Here is a 16,664-nt window from a genome sequence, read left to right as displayed (position 1 = left end):
CATTTAAGGGATTGTTGCCCCATTCTTGATTAGATAGATGAGACTTTAATGGCTCATCAAGAGTCTTGCAAAAAGTGGAGAGGAGGCTATAGGCCTCACCTGTAAAATTCTTAATAAAAAAGGGATATAAATTTAAACTAAAAAAAATGAGATATCAAGAGTCATCAAAATGTGGGTGCACTTCAATGCTAGCCATAAAAGAAAAATGTGTTTAAATATTAACATTATATAACTCATTTTCAGTTGATTGAACAACTCACACCCATGAACACATGTATTGAAGCTAACAAGTTAATAACTCACTCAATAATTCGATATGGAAACCACCAACTCTATATGATACCTTCACTTTTGGAACACAATCTCATACGTTAAACAAAAATACACCAATATAAAATTCTATAGAGAGAGAGAGAGATATTGTATTTTAATGTATACAAATTAATTATTGTAGCCACTATAATATATGCATATGATGTGCTCGAAGATCATACACATACCCATATATCTATAATTAAAATCATTTAACCAAGTTTTGATAGATGAAAATTACACTTAATGTTGTACAATTATATTGTTAATTTTTCATATTTAATTAACCACGCCTAACATAGATTAACACTTGGTTGACCACATATAAATGGCATAATATGATACCATACAAAGTTTCATACCTATCTTGACACAAATTTGGCAATGAGACTATTAAGGAGAAGGAGACATGCATACATGGTTCAAACTTGTGAACACAACTAAACAAGACTCTTCTTTCCTAGTCACAATTCCATTGTTAGATGAAATACAAAGTGGGAGGAGGCCATTATATCCTCGTAGCCCATGCCAAGTATTCAAGGGTCTAAATATCCATAAGGAGAACTAGGTCTCCTCACTCAATTCTCATGACCCTATGATTGGTGTAGAAAAGGTCATGATGTATCTTAGTGATCTCATTCATTCATCTCACTAGGACTCCCATTTTGTCCCTCTAACTACCCTCATCCCAAGTCCATGTACCTAGTTGCGTCCAAAGTATCAGTTGCTTGTACTACTCATATTCTACACAACACAAATGACCAAGCAACTATTAGAGCATCAAATCTCATATATTAAATAAAAACCAACATTTGATGGCCTCCTCATGACCAATATTACCATATGATCTTGCAGGGTTGACTCTATGTTTTCACATAATAACATGTGAATATTTGTTATTAACATCACTACTAGTATCATGTACATTAAAAATATATAAATTAGGGGCATATCTCTGACATCTCCCTGTGAGATTGCATATCCAAAAATCCTACAACCATGCATGTACTATAAAAATGCAACATCCCTTATGCAATATTACATACATAAAATGTGATGCATATAATGATATGCATTTCATTAAGTGACCTAATCATTATAAATGAACTACAAAAACTGAAGTCACTTGCTAACAACAAATGGGACCTCAATGTTGTATAAACATAATTTGGTTGTGGTTGCACATTGCATAGCCATAAGTCAAAGATAACTACTTAGTCACAGAAGTCACTGTTGACATGCATAAATTGGTTTGATCCACCCTAGTCATAGGTAGTTGAATCGATTAAATAAAAAATAACGCGATCTAAGTTATGTTTAGACAAAGGCTCAAAATGTAGGGCACTATACACATGCTCAAGCAACAAGAAATTAAAAACTCCAAGATTACTTCTAACATCACCCAAAATGTTTACTTGGATGAGCAATTGTTTGAGATTGTATCTCACTAAAGGTTTCTACTCATGTACTCGACCAAGTAAATATGTATCCCAATAATGCCTCCCGTAGTATGCACTCATGAAAGATGTGGGTAAAAATTGTGCAAATAAACAATACAATCACACCACCTTAAATTGGATACGAAATAAAACGATAACCAAAGTTACAAGCATCTTGACTATGATGAGGTACACAAACTTTCAATTGAGAGTCCTTATTCAAAATGATAGCCTCGAAGAAACCAAAAATCTTCAAATCTTCAAATGATCCTCTTTAAAACTGGTGAAATAAACAATCCCTACTTAATGGGGTAACTGAATTGGATTACAAGATCAGCTCCCGATAATTATACACCGCAACAGTTAGACACCACATTGATGGATGTAAGTTCCAACTCACACAACGTACCAATCCACAGCCCCGAATCCTTTGGACTATGCTATGGTGTATCGAACCATTCGTCACTTGCTTAGGTTTCCATATAGGGGCATAGGCACAAGCAATCAAGGATGAGTCTTGCTGAATTCTCACGACATTTTCAAAAAATGCTCTCATAAGCTTCATGTGCATACATTTCACAAGCAAGTAGCACCCACCGAAACCATGTTAATGTGATTCACAAAATATAAGAAATACACAATAAAGAAATAGAGATTTTTTGTTTAACACATTTTCACATATTACTTATCTTCTCTCCATTAAGTTCACTAATCTATAGAGAATAAGGCCTAAGCTAAACAATGCATAAAGGAAGAAGAAGAGGCTTTAAAAACTTCAAGATTACTTTTAAGTCTCTAATCATTTTTACTTGTGTTTTCCTATTGATTCTTACCTTCTATAACCCAATTTCTCACGTTAGTTTCCTTTGTTGGTCTTTGATGTTCTTGCAATTCTTTCAAGTCTTCATCTTTTACTGTCATGGCTTCCGAATTTTTAATTTCTCTCTCTTGAGTGTCAACTACTTGTATGTCTTCAATGTCCCACTATGCTTCTTATTTAATTTTGTGGCAACACATTAACAAAGATATTTATTTTGCAGACATAAGTCGTTGTTTCTTCCAACTATTCTATATATTCTAGCAATATATTTTTTCAATAAGAAACTAGAATTTAAACAAATCATTTAATAACTATATTATTGGATCCACCAGCCTTGTGTGTAGGACCCGCAGATCTGATCTGGATCTGGCTAGATCCATCCAGGATATATCAAGGAAGCAAATATTCTGGAGAATGAAATGAATCTTGGACCCATGAAACGGATCCTGTGGAAAATTAAATGAATGCAGAAATTTTCAAACAGATCCTAAAATTTTCACTGCTTTTTTACCCACTAATCCCCCACACAATTGAATTCTTATGAGAAAGTTCCAAACCCCTACTCGAAACCTTAAACCTCATTCCTGGTGAAGCTCTCATCTATCCTTATGCCAAGATCCGCTCTTGAGGTTTAATCTGTCACGGTAAAATCTCAAGGTCTGATCTATCCTTATGTGCTACACTGTTGCTCACTTTGGTCACACTGTTATTTAGTCCTGCCATGACCTACAAGAAAACCACGTCATTCATTGTTGACAAGAACATGTGGATGTGGCTCATAGATACAGTTTTATGACCTGCTTCGTGCTCATGCTGAAATGGTCTTCAAAATTATCAATCATTAGTGATGGTTATAACTTACCAAATTATCAGTTATTGTACATGAAATGTTAATATTAATATGCACAAGAACACTCTTTTTTGGTTGTAGAGTATAGTTCTAGTGTTGTGATTCCTGAGTAGTTTTGACTCTCAACACCTTTTTTATATAGGTATACCTTTTTTGTACTTCTCATTTCCCTGCCATATACAAAATCTGGGTTTTTAAAAAACTGGCAGATCCGTATCAGTATATATACCCTAGTAACATAGCTTAATAATCACCCCACAACGAACTTCCACGTGCTCCTTTCACATCAGGTCCACACCATGGCTGCCTACTCTAATGCCTCACCCTACCTTGGACACCATGCGAGAAGTAATAATGACAAATTCCTAATACAATCTTGTGACAGTGAAAAACAAATGATAGATTTTTATAATGACACCAATGAGGTTACAAAATCCTTTACACTTGTTAATAACAAACCTCTCGCCCTTCCATTTCCCATGTTTTATTTATAATGTTCCTTCCATATGGACCATCTAGGAAACTTCAGTACTCATTTGTCCACGTCTCTATTTAGTCTTCTATGGACACTCATATACAATATAAAATTTGCAATATGTGCTTATTGTGACTAATCATCAATGTCTAACTTCCATTATCTTACAGGGGGAGGAGGCATTAATAGACTTGTTTAGACTTATCAGAGCCAATATTTTAACTACTTGGTCAACAAAGATTTTGAGATTCTGCACTGCAATTCAACTCATATTATTTGAGGCAACTACTATAACTGTATTATGCAGGTTGATCAAGACTCTAATACGGGCATAAAAATCAAGCTTTTGGTGGAAACGTAGGCACACCTGCCACAAGTTTGTGAAGGTTGATTGACACTGTGATATGAACATAAAATTCAAAGGTACACAGATTTGAGCCCAAAGCTCAGTTATTTTATTAATCCATCAATAAAATAATCATGGGGCTCCAGTACCAGGGATCATGGCCCTCGATCATTCGTACAGATAGTATACATAGTATTACAGCTAGTATACATAGTATTAGGGCTTGTGATCTGCTTCTTCAGATCTGCAATCTGCCCAAAAGGGACAAGAACAAATACACATGACTCACTTGCTGATACAGCCCTTTGCAACAGCCCTTTCTGTCATCATTTTTCGATCTGCTTCTTCAGATCTGCATACTGCCCAAAAGAGACAAGAACAAATACACATGACTTACTTGCTGATACAGCCCTTTCTGCAACAGCCCTTTCTGTCATCATTTGTCTTGACACCTTACCTGTCCTTTGCCATCAACACACAGTGATCTGGCTCCTTCTAGATCTCTATCCAACTTAGCTTCTCACAGTGAATTAGGTTTGTCCAACTCACTGTAACAGCAGCTTCAAAACACTTCAACAATGACAGTGAATCAGCCTTACAATTCACTGTACATTAGCCTTCAGTGCCAACTGTCCAACGATCCTCAAACATCTTGTGTTAACCCTCTGCAATTATCTTCAGCAAACCAGTAGCCCCAACACCCATTCGTTGGCCTCTCCTTAGGCCTGAGGCTACTTGGCACTGTGCAACCAAATTTGTGAGGCCTCTCTCCCCTGTAACAGCCCCTTGCGGCCTCAGGTTCAGACCCTTCTATCTCAGTCTACAGCCCTTTAATTGCTACGTATGATCTAAGGGAGCTCAGCCCTCTGACCAGCAAACCTCACAGCCTTACGGCCTACCTGTTCACAGAGAATTAGGGCTTCAACCCTCTCCCAAAGAACAGAATGAACTCGGCCTAGACGAAGATGCTTCTCGGCCCTTTCTTCTGGCACAGAACCGCTCGCTTAGCAGGCCAAACTTAGAAGAAGAGACTTGGCCCTCCACTTGACAAATTCTTCCACGACCTCAAAAAATTCATCCTCCATAGATCTACGGCTTCTTCACTACAGCTATGATCTTCATAAGATGATTTGCAATAATGGTTTCTGTTCTCATTCATGGAAACCCTCCTATCTTGGCCTTCATCCTTCCCTCAGTGCATTTGTTCACACTTGATCTCCTTCAACAGCTTGGACAGATCTTGTTCCATGGCCTAGATCAAGCCCTAATCCCACTCGGTCTGACCTCCATCCCTTCAAGACTTTGGTCCTCTTGTTGATCTTTGACTCAACCTCTTAGAACAAATGATAACCTTGTTGCAGTCTTCTTCCAAAAGAAGATCTCGGCCTCCATGAGCAGAACTCGGCCCTCCTAGGGAACTCCTTGCACAAGAGAGGTCACATCTCCTTTGCACATGATGAGCCTCTCCTTGGCTCTCATCTAGTTATCCTTTCTCTTGGGTCACTTAGGAAACATCTAGATCTAGGGTTTAGCCTCTCAACCCTTGAGAATAAATAATTATTTTCATTTGGTCTTAAATCCACTACTTTGGGTCCAAAATCCCACTTTTGGGTAAATTGTCCAACCAACCACTTTTGGTGGGTTTCCTTCTCAGAAATACCTTCTAAGCTACCCAAAATTCTAACACTCCCTCTTAGTGAGGAAGGTATTTCCTTCATGCTTCTAGCTCCATGACTTTCCTTGCATGCCCATCACTGTCCTTGCATGAGTCATGAATTTCCTTGTGTAGCCATATCCGTCCTCATATGCAACACAACTTCTTGGTATTTGGCCAAGGTTTGTCTTGCGTGTTGCATGAATGTTCTCACATGCAACATGACTTTTCTAGCATGATCCATCCCTGCCCTCACAAGATCTATGGCTTTCCTTGCACCGCCATGAATTTTCTCGCATGGTTCGTGACTATCCTTGCATGGTTGAAAACTCCTCTATCTCGTTAGAACCTGAAGATTCAAACTATCTTAGGGAAACTAACAATCCTTTGTTGTCTCCCTCTGAAGCTAGACTCTTTGTGAGCCTACACAGCCTCCACTAGCTCACACTACTTCTTGTGCACACTCTAATCTACATGCCTTCAAAGTAGCTTTGATACCATGTTGAATTTTCCTTAGGCCCTAGATCTGGTTTGAGGCTAATCACGCACACAAACACACTAGGAACGCTCAACTTACAAGCACTTTGCACAACGAAAATCTTTAATAGTGAAATCAATTAAGTACACAGATTTGAGCCCAAAGCTCGATTGTTTTATTAATCCATCAATAAAAGAATCACGGGGCTCTTGTACCAGGGATCATGTCCCTCAATCATTGGTACAACTAGTATACATAGTATACAAAACTAGGGCTTGGGATCTGCTTCTTCAAATCTGCAATCCACCCATAAGAGACAAGAAAAATACACATGACTTACTTGTTGATACAACCCTTTATGCAACAACCCTTTCTGTCCTCATTTGTCTTGACACCTAGCCTGTCCTTTGCCATCAACATACAGTGATCTGGCTCCTTCCAGATCTCTGTCCAACTCAGCTTCTCACAGTGAATTAGTTTTGTCCAACTCACTATAACAACAACTTCAAAACGTCAGCATTGACAATGAATCAGCTTTATAATTCACTGTACATTAACCTTTAGTGCTAGTTGTCCAACGATCCTTTGCTAAACAGACTTCTTGTGTTAACCCTCTGCAATCATCATCAGCAAATCAGTAGCCCTAACAACCTTTGTTGGCCTCTCCTTAGGCCTAAGCTTACTCGGCCCTGTGCAACCAAATTTTTGAGGCCTCTCAACCTTGTAACAACACCCTACGGTCTCAAACTTTGACTCTTTTATCTCAGCGTTTGGCCCTTTAATTTCTGTATATGATCCGAGGGAGCTTGGCCATCTTTCTAGCAATCCTCATAACCTTACGCCCTCCTTTTTCACAGAGAATTAGGGCTTCGGCGCTCTCCCAAAGCACAGGATGAACTTGGCCTAGACAAAGATCAGAGTATTAAAAATTGGTCAGTCTAAACCAGAAACCGGTCAAACTGGCCGGTTCATTGGCCAACCCAACTAAACCGGTCAAAAACCCTGGTCAACTACCCTCCCTTGCCCTTTTTTTAGACAAACCAAGCATAAACTAACCGGTTTATGACAAAACCAGCTAGTTTTCCCATAAACCGGTCGGTTCATTGCCAGGTCGGTCGCAGACCCACCAGACGCATTCTTGGAGGCGAGTGAGGTGGTTTGGAGGGAAAATATGGGTTGTTTCTCTCCAAAAACAGCTCCTCCAAGCCAATAAAAGGTCTCCTCTCTCATTTACCTCACACATCTCATTTGGATTTTTTGTGAGCTACATTATGAGCTTGGAGAGTGTTGAGTTTTTGTTGGAGTAGTGGAATAGCAGAAAGTTTGAGCTAAGTAGCAGCCACCATGCCTCCAAAAGCCAAGGATACTGCATGGGCTCATTGTGATATGATTGAAAAATGATCTGCAATTATTGCCAAAAATCTATTGGAGGGCGTATTAACAGGTTCAAGCAACACTTGGCTGGGATAGGAGGCCATGTAAAGCCATGTAGAGCACCAAATGAAGTAATAGGGCATATTAGGGCAGAATACCTTCAAAAGTTTGAGACTCAAGTCACTGAACCAACAGAGAAGTTTGTGACTCAAGCAGTTGCAAAGTTTAGGAGTCAAGACTCAACCAACTGAGTTTGATCATGATGAGAAGTTTCAAGTGATAATGTTGATCACTAATATCATATATGTAGACTTGTAGTAGGCCAGTGGCCCCATAGCTTGTAGGCTTTGTTTTTGGACTCTAGAGGCCATTTAGAGCCTCATTGATTATATATTTTGTTGTTGACATGTATTGCACTCTGTGCCATTTTGATATATTCACCTTTTCATGGTATATATATGAACAAACTTTGCATATTTTGTGTCTATTGGTTTGGAATCATGGTTTTAAATCTTAAAATAGTTCTTTTTCATTAAAAATTAATTATTTCATGTGTTTTTGTTAAAACTGGTTCATTGAGATCTAACCAACCTTGGTTTGACCGATTCTGGTTTGAAACCCAGTTTATTAAGTGGACCGGTCCGGTCACCGGTTCCAGTTTTGAATACTATGATAGAGATGCTTCTTGACCATTTGTTATTGCACAGAACCACTCACTCGGCAAACCAGACTTAGAAGAAGAGACTCAGCCCTCCTTCACTTGACATATTCTTCCACAACCTCAGAAATTCATCCTCCTTCTTCACTAGGGCTATGATCTTCATAAGATGATTTGCAATAATGATTTATGTTCTCATTCATGGAAACCCTCCTATCTTGGCCCTCGACCTTCCTTTAGTGCATCTGTTCACACTCGGCCTCCTTCAGCAGCTTGGACAGATCTTGTTCCTTGGCCTAGATCAGGCCCTAACCCCACTCGGTCTGATCTCCAGCCCTTCAAGATTTCGGTCCTCTTGTTGATCTCTGACTCAGCCTCTTAGAACAGATGATAACCTTGTTGTGGTCTTCTTCCAAGAGCAGATCTCAGCCTCCATGAACAAACCTCGGCACTCCTTGCACAAAAGAGGCACATCTCTCTTGCACACGATGAGCCTGTCCATGGCTCTCCTCTATTTATCCTTTCTCTTGGGTCACTTAGTAAACCTCTAGATCTAGAATTTAGCCTCTCAACTCTTAAGAATAAATAATTATTTTCTTTTGGTCTTAAACCCACTTCTTTGGGTTCAAAACCCCACTTTTGGGTGAATTTCCCAACCAACCACTTTTGGTGGGTTTCCTTCTCGGAAATACATTCCAAACCGCCCAACATTCTAACACAACCTTGGTTGAATCATTCCAGAATACAGGTGTCCCTTGTATTAGGTATTGATAAGCCTTTCTCATCGTTTTCTTCATCCTCGAGTTTTCATAATAGTCCACAGTCTTTTATGTAATACCGTAGGCTTTTCTTCAACATAACTCATTATTACTCTATAACAAAGGTTTTGTTCCTTTGTACTTCAAACTAATGCAATATTAGTAAAAAAAAAAAAAATCAAAATATAACTTTGTAATGTTATTTTATAAACAATTAGAAGGTAGATAGTTGAAGAGCACATCGTTCAAGTATTTAGCATTTTTTCAATCAAGGAGCTGTCATTAATGAATGTGTTATGGACAACTTTTACAGAATAACACAATTGGAGACTGTTGGAGAGTCCCATAGAATTTCTCTCCAACAAGCGATGGATCCATTTCTAACAAAATCCTATGAAACAAACTTAGGATGCGTTCAGTTAGGAAATCCCATATGGTAGAAAACCGTAGGCAAAGTCTCGTGATAAATAGTGTCACCTGTGCATGACCTACAACAAACCCCACATTCAAAACTCAACAAATAAAACTCTGGACTGTAAAAGAGCCTGTCAAAATACTCAAAGCTCTTGCATATTTTTTCTCTAGTAATGTGTTTCTGCATCTTTTTATCGTATTACCACAATTTACAAAATACCCGTATCCATTTATGTGTATATATCGTTAAAGTCTAATCAAATCCTTCTTATCATCTGTTCCTCAAATAAAATAAAGCAAGATATACTCCAGTGTGTTGTTCTCCGGGGTTGTGAAGTGTGTACCATATTTGCGGTTACTAATTCCAGTCAATGGATGTAAATTTTGTTATGTGAAAAATAGCTACTCCCTCGGTAATTCTCCATTACAGTCATGTTTCCAGTAACTCCAACAATCAACCATTTCAACTTTGTATACTCCAATTTACACCATGTCATGCTTATCACTTTTGCATACACTAGCATTACATAGAACAGTTACTCCATCTATCAAAAAATATCAAAACTCCAAGTATTAGCAAATTAATAACTGTTGCACAGTCCTCAAACTCCCAATGCAAAACTGATAATGTATCCAAGCTTGTTGTTGTGCAAGTCTCTGGTTTCTCTTAGAATCACCAATAATCTCGACAAGAAGAATGGCCATCTTTCAAATTATGACATCTATTGGCAACTTTCATTATAATTTTTCGTCCATCAATCTTGGATCTGAATTTAGTAACAGTGTGACTATCATCACACACTAGAAGATTCTTAGTTATCTGCATAGCTTCGTAGCAGATTCATTCAAAAACCAACTTCTCGGTGTTGTAGCAGAGAATATGTTCCTTCTACTCCTCCTCCAAGTCATGTAGCAGAAAGTTAGTGTCGGGCACATACCCTGCATCCTTCATCTGCCTAGACAACCTTTCTAGCTCTCTATAGATTTCATGTGCTTGTGGGTGTGATCTATCTTCAACAATGGAAGTATGGATCTTGTTATCCAGCTCAATCCAGCTGCATCCTGGATTTTTTTCACCTTCTTGTCATTCATGATCTTTCTCACCCTTTCCAAGTCATCCTACCAGCCTAAGGTGGCATAGATGTTGGATAGCAACACATAATTTGCAGCATTCTTAGGTTCCAACTCAATAAGGTGTTTCGCAGCCCATTCACCAAGTTTTATGTTACTGTGTAATCTACAAGAACCAAACAAAGATCTCCAAACTGCTCCATTGGGTTTTATTGGCATTTTATGGATACAGTCTCTTGCCTCATTGAGTCGTCCAGCCCGGCCAAGAAGATCCACCAGGCAGCAATAGTGCTCAACTGTTGGTGAAATGTGATTATCTTGACTCGTGCCATCAAAGTATTGGCAGCCATCATCCACTAGGCCAGTATGGCAGCATGCAGAGAGCAAGCCGACGAAGGTAACATTGTTTGGTTTCACACCTCGCGGTTTCATTAGTTTAAAAAGTTGCAGTGCTTCCTTGCTACACCCATGCATAGCGTTTCCCACAATCATAGCAGCCCACAACACCACATCTCTCTTAAGGATTTTGTCAAACACTTTGTGTCCATCCTCTATGCTTCCAGATTTGGCATACATGTCTACAAGGGCACCCCCTACATATACATCAGAATGAAAACCATTTCTAATTATTTCTTCATGGACAGATATACCTATTTGCAGAGCTGCCAATTTGGTTCAAGCCGGAAGAATAACGGTGAATACATCAGAATCCAGTTCCATCCCCAAATATAACATTTCAATGAAGAGATTCAAAGCTTCTTTCAAACGTTCAACTTGCACATATCCTGCCATTATCGCAGTCCAGGTAATCACATTTCGCTTAGGCATTTTGTCAAACATTTCGCGTGCCTTTAACATACATATCGATAAACCCACTCGCCACAAACACATTTGATTGAAACCCGCTCTTATTTATCTCCTCATGGATTTCTTTGCCCTGTTGTAGAGCTCCCAAGCTGGCGATTGCTGGAAGAACACTGGCAAAGGTGAACTGATCCGGCCGAAAATCCATTCACTGCATTTGGTAAAACAGTTTTTAGGCATCCTCACAGAGCCTGTGTCGGGTATAAGCTGCAATCATTGTAGTCCATGAAACCACGCTTCATTCAGGCATTTCGTCGAAAACCCAACGAGCGTCACCCAGACTGCCGAACTTGGCATACATGGCCATAAGTTTGTTATTCAAAGAGACATCCAGATTAATTCCATTGTCAATCATGTAGGCATGGACTAATTTTGCCTCTTGGACAGATTCCAGAATAAGGCAGCTCTGCAATAGACAGTCATAGGTTTGGGAGTTTTGCTGAATTCCTCGGCGATTCATGAGATGCAGAATGTGAATTGATTCCTTCAATCAGTTCTGCTTACACAGCGTTCTCAGATCTTCACATAAGGCTTTGGTATCTGATTGTTCGGGTTTAATGGCAACAGCTTGATTAGTGAAAGCCGAAGTGAGAGCAGACTTAACACTCCGAAACAATTTCTTGTTTCGTGCCATTTCTGCGATGTTAAGCAATGATTTTGCTTCATAGTCTCACTCATCCTTCTTCAATTAAACCGTAGATTATCAACATGGTCGGAACAACTTCCAACCTCATCCAACCCTGTTCAAACGCACAGATTCAACCTACATCGGTTAGGAGCAGATAGATTCACCAGAGAGACTGATGCTACGATAATTTAGGGGCGTCATGGATGGGTTAAAATCATGGCACGCGTCTTGTTGCCGGAGTTGTACGCCGAAAATTAATTTGACTACTAAATAGTTGTCCATCTGTCAAAATACCATGTTACTGGACCGTATTTATCAGTCATGCAAGTAGTATCATATCTGCCCATTGACAGTCTTAGCGACACGTGCACATACAGAAAAGTCCAGAAGTGTTATACCAAACCAACCTACTTCATAGAAGAGGAAGACTTAATGGAAATATATTTTACCCCTTCTGAACATGTAATCGCTTTGAAAGGCCTAGAATACAATCTCCGAAAACTGGTATCTATGTCTCTCCAACTTACTTCATAGAAGAGGAAGACTTGGAAGACTTAATGGAAATATATTTTACTCCTAAACATGTAGTCGTTTTGAAAGAATAAAATCTCCGAAACTGGTATCTATGTCCTTCTTTGCATAGTGAGTTTGTCACGCCATCTATATATATGAGAGAAAATCACCCTTGGGAATAGTCCCATTATAAATTTGATTCATTGCATACAATTTGTGAGTATAGAAGGCTTGAAAGTGGACCGAGCCATCACCCAATCAATGATAGTCTTCGAGTCCCTAAAGACAGCTGCTAATGTTTCAATGGATAACCAGTGCACAGAATAGTAACCCTCAAGGGCAATGATCTCTGCCCTAGTATTCAATCCCCGCCCACTATTCCAACGGAAGTGGTAATATAGTCTAGGCCTAATAATAATGTAAGCCTCACTTCCACACAATTGCATACAAGACGCCCCATCGAAAAAATCAACAAAAAATCTATCCCAAATTTTAGAGTGTTCGATGTACCTTGAAGGTCCCTTAATGTCCTCATGCCCCAATTCATAGAAACATAATCCTCCCAATGATATAGATCTTTTTTATTCATTTTTGTTGGCATTATGATACAGGTGTTGTCCTTGATGGCAACTCTTTCACAGGTTAGCTCACAGTGTAACATGTCAATTCAGCGGTAACAGGGCATTGGTACAGAAGAATAGGAAGTTGGAACAAAGGTCTACTGATTAGAATCAAGTTGAAGGAAAATGATGTTTTTAGATAGTTTATGCTGTATGCACAGGGTCACCTTATCAAAGCAGTGTATACACACACGTTCAAAGAACAAAAAGAGCATATACATATGCATGCATTTTCACAAGAGGAAAAGCGTGTATGGGTTGGAAAATCAAGGAAATTCAAGAGTAAAGAATACCAAGGGTTAATACCATGGTTAGCCCACAATATTGAGAAGAGTAACGACTAGTTGATCCCGTCCAAGAATACCACAGGCTCTAAGTGTTGTTTTGGTCTTAGGTATAGAGAAAGGCCAAAAACTATATAAGAAGGAGAAGATCAAAGGGCCAAGTGTGCAAATGAAAGGGTTTCTCAGGAAAACTTCTATCTGAAGTATATTTTATGTTGCAGGGTTTATGATTGTGATACGATCTGAAATATTTTGTGCACCTTGAATTCAATATTGGATCAGGATCATAAGACCTAAAATGACTTATCATTGAATGATTTGATATTGGTTGGGCTAGATCTAATTTCTTACACATGTTTTATTCTTTAAATGGCATGATTTGGGTATGTCTGAAGTTTGGAATAGCAGCGAAGTTGTGAGTTAATATTTGCATATCTATAGACTGGTTCGCCTTGATAAAAGCGCGTATACTCGCAGGTTCGCCTCGATAAAAGCGCGTGTACTTGCAGATTCGACTCTTCCAAGTAGCATATGCAAAGGAAAAGCCTATTCTTCATAAATGACTAATCTATCTGATTACCGCTACTGTTTTATTGTTGTCTGTCAATGAAGTCTTCTTAGATCTAAATGTAACACTGAATGCATGAGGAGTTTTGTGTCTGATTGATTGATTGTTTAAGTGAGAAGGGTTATCTCTACTACTGACTGTCTAGAACTCTATAAATTGACAGTAGAATATTGTTCATTGGTACATACTTGATTCAGAAGTTTTATGTTTTAGTAGTTTTGAAGGTATACGCAGGTTTGGTTAAAGGAAGTAGAGTTTACATGTAGGTTGGATTCTATAAAGTAGCGTGTACATTATGATGTATGATTTTTGAAGTTGCAGCTGGTTCTGAATGATGATGCAGGTTTCTAGGTTCATCACAGTGCTCTGGTGACAGTGATCTGACTGTTTAGATTAACTGAATATTGGTTGATGCAATTTGAGTTTCAAAGTTCTGATGGGTCTAGTGTGAAAATTTGATGAAACAAGGCCTTCATATTGTGTTGTTGTGTACTAGGAGCATCCAGTCTGAAAATTAATGAAACATGGTCCCTGGAAGAAGAGAGAAAGTCGTAGCTTTCTGTAGGCCGGTGCCTACGTATTAGTAAGCACATCGACTAGAACTAGAGCTGGGGGGTTGTAGCTCCCTTCCAGTAGAAGCTACAAAACGAGAGAAGGTTGTAGCCTTCTATAGGTGGGTGCCTGCGTACTAGTATGAGTCTGCACCAGTATAAGTTTGTGAACAAATTTTCTTTATATTAAAAGAAGACAGAGACGACAACAACAGGTGGTTTCTCTCCCGCATTGGGTTTCCACCTTAAATCTTGATGTTCATGTGTGTTGTTTATGAGTGATGGTTTATTATGTTATTACTGCACATAGTTACTATATAATAAAATACTGATGCACTGATTAAATATCAACACATGATAAATTGACTAAATCATAAGTTCTTTGGGTATATGTTGGTTTCCTTAATCACAGTTGCGTACACACGCAAGTTCACTTCCCTGAAGTAGCGTATATAAATTTGATTGGAAATTTAAAAGTTCTTAAATTGCAAATACTGATCCCCCCCCTCCCCTCTTAGTATTATTTCCAACAATTGGTATCAGAGCAGGTCCTTCAGAAGAAGCTTGATCGCTTGAAGGGAGATCTTTCAAGATGAACAATCACAAAGGCATGGGATCTATTAGACCACCAATCTTCAATGGGAACAACTTGGTATATTGGAAACTAAGAACCAGAGTCTATCTTCAGTCACTTGGAGCCGATATTTGGGAAATTGTGGAAGGAGGCTATCAATTTCCAACAACAATACCTACAGATTCAGTAGGTAAGAAGTTATACGAAACCAATGCCAAAGTAAACAATACTTTATTGGGAGGTCTATCAGAATCAGAATTCGTTAAAGTCATGCAGTTCAAGACAGCGAAAGAGATATGGGACAAAATCATTCAGAGCTACGAAGGAGACTCCCAGGTAAAACATGCTAAGCTTCAAACTCTCAGAATTTAGTATGAAACTCTTAAGATGCATAGTGATGAAAGTATTGCTAGTTACTTTTTACATGTAGATGAGATTGTTAATTGTATGAAGAATCTGAGTGAAGAGATAAAGGAGGCTACTTTAGTAGAGAAAATTTTGAGATCTTTGTCTTCTAAATTTGATTCAAAAGTATCTGCCATAGAAGAAAAGCAGGATCTTCAATCTATTACTATGGTTCAACTTCATGGAATTCTAACTACCTTTGAAATGAGGAAAGGAGGTCCATCAGATATGAAAGAATCCTCTTTCAAAACCTCAACAAAGGGAAAAGAAAAGAAAGAACACAATGAATCAGGATATGTTTCAGAAGAAGAAGTTGAGGTAAACTTTGTCAAGAAGCTTCAACCGTGTTCTGGAAGATTCAGAGGTAAGCTACCATTCAAATGCTTTGCTTGTGGTAGAGTCGATCATTATGCTATCAAATGTCCTCATAAAGATAAATATGAAAAGGGAAAGGAATATGCAAAAGGCAATAGAAAATAGGTTATTAATAGAAGAAGTTACTATACCCATGAAGATAGTGATGGATTATCTAATAGTGATGAAGATGAAACTGAACAAGATTATAAACTACTCATGGCTTATGACAATGATGATTTTTTGGATGCCTTAGAAGAGGAAGACTTTCTTGAAGAAATCACAAAACTCAAAATATGTTTAGAAGAAAAGAATATGATCATAGACACGTTGACACATCAACTCACTGAAAGAGAAAAGCACAATGAAAAACTAGAATGTGAAGTTGTGGGTCTAAGAAAAGAACTTGAGAAGAAAAAATCTCTTAATCTTAGATTTGCTAAAGGATCAGAAACTTTAAATGAAATCATCAAAGTTCAACGCTCTCCTCTTATAAAGACAGGTCTTTGATATATTGAAGAATCATCCCAATCACAAAAGTCATCAGCCTCCACCAGAAGATATCTTGATGCAGCAAAGACCAGTTAACAGTATGTCAATCGTCAGCAAAAGCCTATAAGTACTCATCAGGTAAATCACGTTCAATTTACTCCA

The 16,664-nt window shown here is 38.4% G+C and overlaps 1 pseudogene; it reads right to left on the bottom strand.

Moving 5' to 3' along the window:
• Positions 1 to 10,422: 10,422 nt before the first annotated feature.
• LOC149247329 (pentatricopeptide repeat-containing protein At2g03880, mitochondrial pseudogene) lies at positions 10,423 to 12,543 on the bottom strand (annotated as a pseudogene).
• Between the last annotated feature and the right edge of the window lie 4,121 nt (positions 12,544 to 16,664).

Source organism: Pinus tabuliformis, chromosome 7 (assembly GCF_031772625.1).
Source record: "Pinus tabuliformis cultivar Carrire ecotype Pingquan chromosome 7, CPIR1, whole genome shotgun sequence".
Taxonomy (NCBI): Eukaryota; Viridiplantae; Streptophyta; class Pinopsida; order Pinales; family Pinaceae; genus Pinus; species Pinus tabuliformis.
This window is presented reverse-complemented; position numbering and strand designations above follow the sequence as displayed.